Below are 13563 nucleotides of genomic sequence, written 5' to 3' on the forward strand. Positions count from 1 at the left end.
GGCATGCATTGTACAGTGCTTTCAGTAAAGCATATGTACAATGTGTTGATGGCACTAAAGTGGTGGATGTAAGTCACCCATTCAGGGAACAAGCTCTGCACTAAAACCAGAGGAAGGGATAGGCCTTGCTGAGCCTATCTTAAAAGATAGGCTGTTAGGATTTTCTGGGCTTATTATTAGGCATTGGTGATAATAAAAGTAGTGTCCCTGTTTAATGTTTATTTTACTTTTACAGGTGATTGTCTCTGGAGTTGTCTTGGCCTTTTGGATCTTCTGTTCATCTAGGAGCATCTGTCTCACAACCTGAAATAATAATATATTAGATATATTATAAATACTACATGTAAAACTTATTAAATAAAACAATTTTAATGAAACTACTTTATATACCTTATCCTGAAATTATGCTGGAAATTGTATACTACTATTGATGCAATGTTTAAACATCTGAATTTTTTACTTTGAAAATAAATACTTTAAAATTTACACCCATTTGTAACTTGTTACATACGTGCATGCAAAATGCATTGAAAAGACGTAAAAGTGGACTACCTATTCAATTTACATAAATATTGCAAATTAGTCTGAAATATTAGTTTAAGTGGAAGAAACTTTAGTCAATATTTTAGTTTTCATATTTGAAAGTAAATTTAAAGCTATGCAACACCTAAGCTTTGTACAAATTATGATTAGTTAATTTAAAGATCATTGTTAAATTTACAAAACATTAGAAAAGTGACACTGAAGCATCTATGCAACATGGTTTTCACAGTCTTTGGTAACTTAAATTTAATCAAAGCTCTTAAATGATTTGTCTGCCAAACTTCAGATATTCTGAAATATTTTACCTACATTAAAACCATCATTGTTTGAAAGGGCAAAACAGATTACTGTCAATTAGTTTGACCTAACATCTGCAAGGTCCTGAAGGAATGGAATTTTTTTTGTAAAACTGTTTGCTAAAAACAAACTCTGCTCATTTTTTTTAGAAATGGTAATTGCAACATTACCAAAGGCCATTGTTTTAATAGCCAAAGTACCAAATGAAAGACCAAGAAGCAACAAACAGGTACATGGTAGAAAGGACAAATGAAAGGGTCCTCATAACTATAGAAATGACTGGGAAAAATGCTGTCATACCACAAGGGGTCTTAACCCTTGTCATATACATCACTGACATTAATCTAAATATTACCAACCACAAAAATTGCTGATAACATGTTATACAAAAAATAAAGAATATAATATTGAGGCCTTAATGCAGATCTCTAACTCTACAAATAGTAACAAGACTGGCAATTTCTTAATATAAAACAGAAAAAAATCCAAGACCTTGCACGTGAGCCAGAAAAATCCATATCACAACTACCACATTAAAATGAAACAACAATGAAGGCAAGGTAATTACCAAAAGAAGGCACCAAATAACGACATGTAGCAGCACCAAAGTGCGAAATAATCAGAGGGCGCTAAATATCACCAAGAATGCCAATACGAGAACAAAAACGCATAAGGCGAACGATATCAAAAGTATCCGATTCACCTAGAATTCTATCGAGGGACAAGTGACTGCGAGGGACGGTCGAAAAGCAAGACACACGCTCGTCCTGGAAGTCAGGACATTCAACAAGGATATGCACAACTGTAAGAGGGACAATGCAATTCGGACAATAAGGAGCAGGGCGGCGCTCCATTAAGTGACCGTGGGTTAAGCGGGTATGACCAACCCACAGCCGTGCCAAAGCAGTGTCCCACCGCCGGTTACGGTGGTAGGAGGAAGGCCACGGGGACACACTAAGTTTGAGAGTACGCAGCTTGTTACCAACCACAGAGGGCCAACGGGGAAGAATGAATAACAGGATAAAAGTCGGAATAAGGAATACCTTTACGGGAGATGGGACAAGAACGGATAGCTTCCTTAGCGGCAGCATCCGCACGCTCATTGAAACACCAATATGGCTGGGAACCTAGCAAAACTCTACTGATTTAAATTTACTAGAAATAAGAAACAGCCAATGTTGAATCTCAATGACCACCAGATGGACAGGATTAAAGGACCCTAGAGCCATGAGGGCACTACGAGAATCAACTACAACCACAAAGGAGGAATGAGAAAGCAAGAGACGAAGAGCATAGAGAATAGCATAAAGTTCTGCCGTAAAGACGCTAGCCTCCGAAGGGAGGTGACACATGTAAGTACGGTCAGGAAAAACAACAGAGTAGCCCACACCATCCGCAGACTTAGACCCATCAGGGAAGATGGAAATAGAGTGGGAGTGCGAAGAAAAGTGCTCAAGGAAGAGGCTTTTCAGAATTGTAGGAGGGGTAAAGGCTTTAGTAATACAAGTCAAGGACGTAGAAAACTTGGGAAGGGGGACTCTCCACGGAGGTAATGAAGGAACAATACGAGGAGAAACATTAGAAATATGAACAGAAAGAGAATCCTGTAAGCGAGATAACTGGACAGAAAGTGGGAGACAATGAAGAGGAACAGGAACCACAGGAGGAGGAAAAGTCAATGCACGACAGAGGCGAGAGGAAGGATGTTGGAAGGACCGCGCAAGATAGCGAAGACAGTAGCGATCACGGCAGTCCTGAAGAGAGAGAAAGCCAGTGTCAACATACAAACTAAGGGCGGGAGTCGAACGAAAGCCACCAGAGCCGAGACGCAACCCAGTATGGTGCAAAGCATCAAGATGGCGAAGAGTAGAAGGAGAAGCAGAAGAGTATGCAGGGCAACCATAATTGAGTTTAGACAGGACGAGAGAGGAGTGCAAATAGAGGAGCGTGCGCCTATCCGCTCCCCAAGAAGTATGGGACAAAACCTTAAGGAGGTTAAGGGCCTTAGAGCATTCAACTCGGAGGCAAGAGATATGGGCTGACCAAGACAAACGAGTGTCAAAGACTAACCCCAAAAGCTTCGCGGAATCCCTGTACACAATGAGATGACCATAAAGCAACAACAATGAAGTAAAGGTCCTTTCAGTAAGAATCTATCATTCACTGAAAGTTGCTGCAGTTAAAAATAAAAGAAAATACAAGTCCCTAGAAATAAACAAGCAACCTTTTTGACTAAGGAAAAGAAGGTAGTTATTCTACTGTATAAATCTAAGTATTCACTTAGATAACTGTATCCAAGCATAGAGGTTCCCCCCCCCTTTCCTTTCAGAAAAACATCTACTTTCCAAAAAGTTTAACATTGGCCAACAAAAATGATTCCAGAACTAAATTGCCTAATACCAGGAACAACTGAGAGCCATGACAAACACTGCAACCCTCTCCTACCCCCAAGTCTTATGCTATTTATGATCCAAGGTCATTTGAGATACTATACTGTACTTCCTACAGACGAGTCTAGTGAGAGGGTGATCTCCTGGCGATTAAATTGAAGCACGATACAGGTGTCAACGAACATCAGTCAGCCCACTTGTCAGCACAGTGGATAACTAATGACATCATAATCTGCAGTGTTGTATGCCTCCCTGTGGCCATTTAAATCAATAAAACACAGGGTTGTGGCAATGTTTACAGCATAAGGCAAGGTATAGAGGAATCCTGGAATGCCATGTAATGTGTAGTCCTTGAATGTGCTTTAGGCAACCAAATTGAATAACAACATTTCTGGTGTTCGGCTATATAATCCGAGTTTCTCATTCGGTATAATGTTTTAAACCTAAATAGGAATTCACTTTAAAGGTCAATTTATTTGGAAAGTGCTAACCAGATTCCAAATTACTGAGCTCTGAAAGTACTACAAGGCAAGTTTAACCGAATGAGTGTTTGCCTATCCATACCCCCATGAGGTATGTGACAACACTGAATAAAGAAAGGGTCTTTGAGCATTCACCGTGCAGGTATTTGACATGACCAATATAGCCAAGTGTTAAAGATCATTCTAAGCAGTTCTGCACAATCCATATACTATCAATTAATATAATTGTACAATGGTGCTTGGTGGATGATATTTCCTATTAAAACTCATTGGACAACTGTTTGTATTAGACATTTTAAACCTACAAATGGTAGCCCTAGATATCGCACTACAGTATTATTACAAGATGAACAATGTAAAATCAATACCACAACAGCAAAGGATGACGGCTTTTCAACAACCGACAAACACGCAGGTCTAACACCAGCCATCCCGAGAGAGGACGTCCCAAGCATTTACACCCCACAACTTTACATCACCTTTGCTACCTCACGCGAGCACGCAACAGCATGAGGATGCCATACTCCCAAACCAACTCCATGCACTTTGAGGCTTTAACAACTCAACATTTAAAAAGTTGATTTAAAAAATCAAACACCTGAATTTTTCCCTAATTAAATTTACTAGGGAAATGCACACCAAGCCATGAAACTTACAATGAAGATGAACAAACTACACACAACTGTCACCAAACTTCCACATACCACCCCCCTCTCACTCCTGCCCTCCCTCCTTAGGTGCTCTGATTGGCTGAGCACCTGAGCCACCATCACTCACCTCTTGTTGTGAGAGCCTAAAGCATGTTTGGTTGCACTTTAAAAGTTCCCGAGTGTACTCGCCTAATTGTGATTACCTCCTGCCCGGTTCACCATTTTGTTTTTCAATCTACCTCAATTTACCCCTTTACAGTCAAATATTATGCAAAATTCTGTTTAAGACTTGTCCCTTCTTAACTTAAATAACTGCTTTGGCCATCTGCAATCTTTCTAGGTGGGTAAAAATGACTCTTGAGGCCAGAAAGGACTTATCGGACGGCGATCATAACAATACGGTACACACACAAAATCACAACCTGATATACACCAAGCAGAAAATCCACTGGAGCTGTGAGGCGACGTAAACCCTTGCCCAAGGCACTGGCAGCTGCATACTCTACCACAGTATATTACTGACTTTGTAAAAGTCTTACAACCTGATTTCCCCATAAATCACAGCAAGTTTTGAGGCCCCTCCTTGAGTCAACGTCTTACGTAAGACCTACAAGCACTCGGGTGAAGGCTGAAGCAGTTCAACACCATACGCCCCAACTTCAAATACACAGTTGAGAGGCGGGACCAAAACGTGATTTTCTGTGTGTGCCTGAAGTTGGGGCATACGGTCTTGCTTCACCCTTCACTTTACCCTTCACTGGCGTACTTCAGGGGTTTTATTTAATACTTGGACTGGCTTCAGTAGGGCCTCCAGACCTTCTGTGGCTTCACAAGTGTCACGTGAATCCCCTGCATAGCAGTGGAACTGCCTTTTCCCTTCACCTTCAATGCCTCTGCACTGGAAGTATACATCTACACCAGCCCAGAAGAGTCATCAGTCCTGCCACCTCTCCATACCCCCCAGGGCCTGGCACGGCCTGGTACGACTCAGAGGCAAGCCGGGCGCCACTGCTAACTGGCAGTTTGTCCCCACAAACAAGCAGTTAGCCGCCTTCAACTGACAGTGGTACAGCTCAACACAAAGGCACCGCCAGCCACAACGAGCAGTTTGCTAGTTGACCAGATGTCCACCTCGTGTTGACACTGGATGAGTCATCACCGCCGGACTATATAAAGAGCGCTGCCTCCCTGGAGAGGCAATCTCTCCCTTAGTGCTCTAGGATCACCTTGGTGTCTCTAACCCGTCGTCCACTTCCAGCCAACGTCGTGTGACTGATGCCATGGTGGTATGGTAGCTGTCTTCAGAACACCAGTATATCTTCATACTTTTATTCATTGCTTATAGTTTATTTTTTTGCATTTAAGGTCATACTAACTTGTTCACCTTTGCATTACATGATAGTCAAGTATTGTCATGTGTTATTTTTGTTCATTACTATTTCAGTAAATTGTTTAATTATTTATTTGATAATTTTCATTTGTTTCCACCTGCAACTTACACACTGCAAGGCCAATAGCAGCATTTCTTTCATTTATGTGAGGGAGAGCCATACCATCTTGGTTCAGTATAGCTGTGATACCATAACCCGTCACACAAGATATCCAGTTGTAAGACTTTTACCATCAGTGGTGGTAGAGTATGCAACTGGCAATGCCTTTGTTACAGGTTCGCTTCATCTCACAGCCCCAGTGGATTTTCTCACACATTTGAATACATGAAACAACTTTATTTGATACATTCCAAACCAAAGTACTGTACAGTACAGTACAGTAATTATCAAACCATCAAATGTGTGGGATAATCATAGTGCGCTAAATATCACTAACGTCGCCAATACAAGAACAAAAACGCATACGGCGAACAATATCAAAGGTATTGAATTTACCAAGAATTTTATCGAGGGACAATTGACAGTGAGGGATGGTCGGGAAGCAAGACACGTAAGTCCTGGAAGTCAGGACATGTAGAGACAACGGTTTGGACAATAAGAAGCAGGGCAGCGCTCCATTAAGTGCCCGTGAGTTAAACGTGTATGACCAATATACAACCTCGCTAGAGCCGTTTCCCACCACCGGTTACGGTGGTAGGAGGAAGGCCACGGGAACACACTACTCTTAAGAGCACGCAATTTGTTACCAGTAACAGAAGACCAACAACCCTGACAACGGGCAAGAATGGGGAAATGAATAACTGGGTAAAAGTCATAATAAGGAATACCTTTACGGGAGATGGGACAGGTGCGGATAGCTTCCTTAGCGGCAGTGTCCGCACGCTCATTTAAGAACACACCAATATGGGTGGGAATCCAGCGAAATTCCACTGTCTTAAATCTACTGGAGATAAGAAACAGCCAATGTTGAATTTCAACTACCAAAGGATGGACTGGATTAAAGGATTCTAGAGCCATGAGGGCACTGCAAGTGTCAACTACAAACACAGAGGAGGATTGACAGCGAGAAAAGAGTTGATGAAGAGCATAGAGAATAGCATAAAGTTCTGCCATGAAGATGCTAGTCTCCGGAGGCAGGAGACACAAAGGTGCAGTCAGGAAAAACAACAGAGTAGCCTACACCGTCTGCAGACTTAAGACCCATTGGTGAAGACGGAAATAGAGTGGAAATGTGAAGAAAAGTGTTCAAGGAAAGGGTGATTTAGAACTGTAGGAGGGGTAAAAGTTTTAGTCATGTGGGTCAAGGCTTACAGAATTTAGGAACGGGGACCCCTCCATAGGGGCAAAGACGGAATGACACGAGGGGAAATATTGGTAACACAAACTGAAAGAGCATTTTGTAAGAGAGACAACCGTACAGAAAGAGATAGGTGGTGAAGGGGAACAGGAACCACAGGATGGGTAAAGGTCAAGGCATGACATAAGCAAGAGTGAGGGTGCTGTAAGGACCGTGCAAGGTGGAGAAGACAGTAGCGATCATGGCGATCCTGTAGAAACAGGACGCCAGTTTCAACATACAGGCTTAGGGTAGGTGTCGAAGGAAAGGTACCAGAGCTGAGCCATAACCCAGTATGATGCAGTGTGTCCAGATGGTGAAGGGTAGAAGGAGAAGCAGACGAGTAAACAGGGCCATAATCGAGTTTAGACAGAACGAGAAAGGAATGTAAAGAGAGGAGCAGTGTCGATTAGCTCCCCAAGAAGTATGGGACATGACCTAAAGTTAGTTAAGGGCCTTAGAGCATTCAACTCGGACGTAAAAAATATGGGGCGACAAAGACAAACGAGTGTCAAAGATTAGCCCTAAAAGCTTTAGCAGATTCTTTGTACAAAAGGGGATGACCCCTGTTACCTAACAGTAAATAGGTATCTGGGAGTTAGCTGTTACAGGCTGCTTCCTAGGGGGGTGCGTGTGTGGGAGGAAAAAAAATTTAGTAGTTAACCACTGAACTGCTCTGTCTCCAATTAACACCCTGGTGCACAAGAAATAAATTCTTTCCAAACATTTTTTTTCTCTTCTTATATTGTTAAAATGCAGAGTCTGATCACGGGGAAACTAAACAAAAAATATTGTATGTGACTTACTTTAGCTGCGATGGAGCTGGGAAGTTGAGCAAATTATGGGCGCTGAGCGTTGGAGCGATGGGGGTCTGTCGGCCCCGCCACCCCGTGCGACGGCAGTTGCTGCGAATAAAATGTTGCGCAATTATTTTGAAGTTTCTCATTCATTTCTTCTTTTTTTTTTTGCTGTAATATTATTTAAAAGTGTGTAATTTGTGGAATTTATATAATTCAAAGTATAGAACATCGCTATGCTCAAAATTATGGGCCTCATATATGCGACATATTCTACAATCAAACAGTGTTTTTGCTGTTATTACACTATATACACACATTGTATATACCCATCTACGTATGTATTCACCATAACGATCCACTATGTTGGTATGGTGAGCCCAAAAAACATGAGTGAGCTGCCACACCCTGCCAGTCCTCCCTCCCTCCTCCAACACATTACTCGCCAACATTCCTCCTCCCAAAATACTGTTATTGTGTTTATTACACTATTTACACACGTTATGTATAAGTATGTACATGTTTTATTCATGTACATACGTACATACTTGCCATCTCCTCACCTCTCTCTCTTGCCTACTTAATGCTCTTGCTTCCCTCATCTCATCACAATCGACTTTATAAAGGTCCAGGACGGATCGAAATGTCGTCGTCTATTCAATTTCCAGTGTGTGGTTTGGTCAACAATGAAATCTTCATGCAAGATCTTATAAAGAAAACCCCTAGAACGAGTTTTGCAGATACGAAAGAGTTTAAGGTGAGTAGGGGATGGTTTGAGAAATTTTGAAAAAAGACGTGGTATTCATAGTGTTGTGAGGCATGGTGAGGGTGCCAGCTCAGACAAAGTAGGGGCTGAAAGATTTGTTCGTGATTTTAAAGATTTTGTAGATACTGTATTGATGGATATATTCCACAATGAGTGTTTAATTGTGAGGAGACATGGCTATTCTGGAAAAAATTGCCGAAGAGGACATACATTACCCAAGAGGAGACGTCACTGCCCGGACACAAGCTAACTTGGGCTAACTTGTGTCAGGATAGGCTAACTCTTGTGCTGTGTGGCGATTTGAAAATTAAACCCTTGCTCGTGTATCATTCGGAAAATCCAAGAGTTTTAAAAAATATATAACGTGCAGAAAAACTGTGATGTGGAGTGGTTTGCCCTGCCATCAAAAAATATCTGCAAGAGAAAAGTTTGACACTCAAGGTCCTGCTTCTCGACAATGCTCCTGCTCATCCTCCAGACTTGGAGGATGCATTGTTGGGGCCACTTTTTTTTTTTTAGGGATATTCCTACATGACCCCTGAGTTTCTGGCTAATGTACCAATGACATAAAGGAGGAGTTTTCAACCTACCTTGTGTTAGGTGTGCAGAGGTCAATGGTTGAACATAATGTCAGGAGCAAAGGGGGGCGTTTGCCTCTTCGAACACAATTGCGACCATCTTCATCTCTTCGAACTATCCTAAATGCTCTCTTCACCTGTCTGACCAAATTGGGTGTCCAGACCACCTTTGAATCTGAAATTGTAAAATTAATAGCAATTTCAGAATATTCAGTCCATTTATACTAACAAAATTATACATACAGTACTGTAATTGAAATTTTACAGAATGATAAAGGCAATTTAGCAACTTTGTTAAAATGCACATGGGGGAAATACATGAAAATAGGTTAATATTGTTTGTAAGGTTGATGGGAAATGTTTATTACTTTTATGATTTAAAAGATGTATAGCCCTAATACTCCATCCTGGGTGCATTCCACCAGGTAATGACCACAGCAAAAGTTTTCCACGAGGCTCTATTGTCACACAAACTTTTCACATTTTCAAACTTGATTCATCTTTCCCCCCCCCCCCTCGTTCCAGGGGTTTTCTTTAAAAGGTCTTCATGCAAATGCCTTGGTTTCTCACAAATGATGGCCTCTGAAATGCTATCACCTGCTAACTCTTTGTTGTGTATCCAAATTAATAAAAACTTTTTAACATCCTCAAGTGTTTGTGTTCTTTGTTTCGGGATTGTTGATATGCCTTTTGCCACTTTAATGCTCATAATGTCCTTTTTCTTAGCAAGTATAGTGCATATTGTTGACATAGATTTGTTGTACTGCCTAGCTAGTTCAACAACCTGTGCATCATTTTGATGTTTATGAATGCTCTCTTGTTTTTCCTCAATGGTCATTCTCACATGTGTTTTCTTGGCTTGAACCTTACCACTGGCTTTCTTGGGACTCATGGCAAGATATATCATAACAAATTTTATGTTCAAATAGCCAAAAATCCCAAAACAAATGTAATGCTTTACAAAGAATTCAGGCGCGATACTTACTAGGCAGGAGACACTGGTAAACTGAGGCGCGATCACCATGCCTCCACGCGCTAGGTCAGCCCATACGTATATCAACAAACTCCTTTCCCGAGGCAAAGTTTGTAACCCGATTCAAATTTTTCGAAGAAATTAGGCTCGTAACCCGAAAAGTTCATAAATATTCATTCGTAAGCCGAGGTGTCACTATATATAACTAAAAAATTAAACTCAGGATTACTTTCAACTCCCACCCCTTTTGCTCTACTCCATCGCCACCTACCTTCACCCCCCTCTATGATGTACTCTTCCATAGACACCTACCTTTGCCCCCCTCCTCCCCTCTACTCCTCCATCATCACCTACCTTCACACCCCCTCCCGTCTACTCCTCCATCATCACCTTCCTTTCACCCTCCTCTATGATGTACTCTTCCATAGACACCTATGTTCACTGCATATAATGCTCCCCTCTACTCCTCCATCGTCACCTACTTTCACCCCCCTCCGCTCTACTCCTCCAGGGTCGCAGACAATTTCACGAGCGTGAGAACTATGAGTTTTCTAACCACTCTCACACTCCTACTCTCTCACCAGTGAGGGGGAGGGAAGGAGGGAGGAAATGAAGGAAGAAAGGTGGGGGAGAGAGAATAGGCAGGGGGGAGGAGGGCCTAGATACATTTCTTCCATATAGATAGGTAGACTGAGGGAGAGCTGCTTGCCAAGAAGCTTCCTATTCCTCAACCCTCCCTAATATGCCACATCCTGGTCAGGACAACTTGCTCGATTGTTATTCTTGGTGTGACTCGAGAACTGACCTCGAGGCGGGGCATGGGCATGGATTATCTCCCTGGGGCACGCACCTCCCTGCCCCAGCTCTCTCTCTCTCTCACATAATCTATCAAGGGTCTAACATGAGGTCATTGTGCCTACCAGAAGTGTATATGTCCAAGGCTGGCCACCTGTCTGGACCATTCAAATGTATAAACACGTAATTAGTCTATTAAAATTATATATAGTGCTACAATTATAAATTAATTTGTTCATGGTCATTCGTTTATCAGTATTTTAATATGAGGTATATATACGCATGTATGTATACGTTGACGTACACATATATGATTATGTGTATGGAATGATTATGATTATGTGTAATCATATATGATTATATCTAATGGAATGCATTAGTAAGTGATGTGGTGGAGGCTGACTCCATACACAGGTTCAAGTGTAGATATGATAGAGCCCAATAGGCTCAGAAACCTGTACACCTGTTGATTGACGGTTGAGAGGTGGAACTAAAGAGCCAGAGCTCAACCCCAGCAAGCACAATTAGGCGAGTATATGAACGAATGCACATGTACACTTTCAAATGAATTAAGATACCTTGAGATACACAATGACTTAGTTTAAATAGTTTAAACACATTATGGTACTGATTTTGACATGCTGATGTCTGGAAGGGAGAGGGGGTGTGGGGGTTTATTGTCTGAGGTGGAGGACCAGAGGAGGGGGTCAGTGGAAGGATGGTGGCTGGAGGGATGCCATTGTTCTAATGGTTATGAAAACAATTATTGATGGCAGGAATTCAGTGGGTGTGTACTTCACCCGCACCATCACCATACTGTGCCCTGCTACAACCCCCCCCCCCCACTCCACCCATGCTGTGCGGGGCGTATTACACATTATGGGATAACCGACTGTCTGTCCATTCCTGTCTGCTCGTTATGGTGCCCTTCCTTTTGAAAATTGTCTGCTTTATCGACTTCCTTCAAGACCACACGTTAGCCTCTTGTCACGCCCTCTTACCACTCTCGGAGCCGGCTCTTCTATACAATAGTTACCACTCAGTCCCCAAGGTGAAAGAGTTTCCGGGCATATGACTTGTTACGTGTACTTATTTGCGATTTGTTTGGGCTGTCACGTGTGGTGATTAGTGTTGGGTAAGGCTAGGCCAGGTCAGGTCAGACTAGGCCAGGTCAGACTAGGCTAGGTAAGGCTAGGCCAGGTCAGGTCTGGTCAGGTCTGGCTAGGCCAGGTCAGGCCAGGTCAGGTCTGGTCAGGTCTGGCTAGGCCAGGTCAGGCCAGGTCAGGCCAGGCTAGGCAGGGTGAGAGAAGTAAAGCGGCAGGTACTTACGTTTCCGAGAAAGTAGCGGCGGTAGTATATTGTTGATTTAGATTCGACGACATCCTGAAGCTAGTAGGTGGCGGCCTCATCGCTCTCGAACTTCTTGTTGTTGTAGGGGATACGAGGCACACCCAATATCCCCCTTACATTGATCACATCGCACACTAATATTTTTACTATTTCGGACACCAGATTTGTCTGTTTCGTATATGTATAATTGTTCAATATTAAAACCACAATAGAATGCTCTTAACAGTTACAATTTTCAACTTAACAGCCATATAGTTGGCAAGAACGCCGCCCGCCAGTGCAAATGTCCGAAACGCTGTGCGTACTAGTGGCTTTACAAGAATGTAAATACTGTACTATCCAATGTATTCTCACAAACCCAATGTACCTTCTTGTATATATATAAATAAATAAATAAATAAATAAATGTCTCAGACCCTGTTGGAATATAACCAGTCTGTCAATCGGGTCAACCCAAGTGTTGCGTTTCCAAAAGGGTCGCCCATGTTGGAATCGGTGAACGCCCTAGTAATATTGTTGAAAACATCTTAATAACTTATTAAACCAAAGGTCTTTTTATGTCAGAAGAACGGCAGAAACTAGATCTATATATGAAAACTCTTTCAGGACAAAATTTAAAGTAAAACTAAAGATATTTGTAGTTGTATAAAAGTTGCATTTTTCATCGGTCGTAGAGCCGGAAATCCGCAATATTCATCTCAGAACAATGCTTATTTCACGCAGAATCGTTAATAAACGTAAGATTTTTATACGTCTCAAGAAAGATAGAAACATAAATTTACTTTAATCTAGTTTTACATAATCCGGCCCCTGAGGTGTTTGGGGAGGCGCGCGCACATTCACCCATAGAACCCTAGTACCAGAAGTTTTGAGCGAGAGGAGGCTTTGTCAATCCTCGCCTTCGTTGTTATGTCACCTATGCACATATTTAATAAGTCAATATTGACTTATTAAATTTGCGAGAACGGGTTGCGTTGTTGAACTTGGTCTTGATGGACTGACAGTTCTTTAGGTGGCAATTGAGAGGCGTATACTCACAATGCACCCTTGGGAGGGTGCATCGTGCCACTGAAAGATCCTGCATGACAATTACAAATGGAAACGCTTACCTGATAATTAGTGGCGTCAAAACGACGTCAACGCGACGTCGAATGCATGACAATTACGAATGGAAACGCTTACCTGATAATTAGGGGCATAAAAACGACGGTAAAT

General features: G+C 42.0%; 1 long non-coding RNA gene across 1 annotated transcript; it reads right to left on the reverse strand.

Annotated features, from left to right (window-relative positions):
* Positions 1-204: 204 nt before the first annotated feature.
* LOC138357563 (uncharacterized) lies at positions 205-12653 on the reverse strand. The gene is made up of 4 exons (XR_011225045.1): positions 12328-12653; positions 9243-9405; positions 7896-7994; positions 205-303 (listed from the first exon to the last, which is right to left on the reverse strand). It is a non-coding gene; the product is annotated as an uncharacterized lncRNA (long non-coding RNA).
* Positions 12654-13563: the final 910 nt, after the last annotated feature.

The sequence above is a fragment of the Procambarus clarkii genome, chromosome 79 (assembly GCF_040958095.1).
Source record: "Procambarus clarkii isolate CNS0578487 chromosome 79, FALCON_Pclarkii_2.0, whole genome shotgun sequence".
NCBI lineage: Eukaryota > Metazoa > Arthropoda > Malacostraca > Decapoda > Cambaridae > Procambarus > Procambarus clarkii.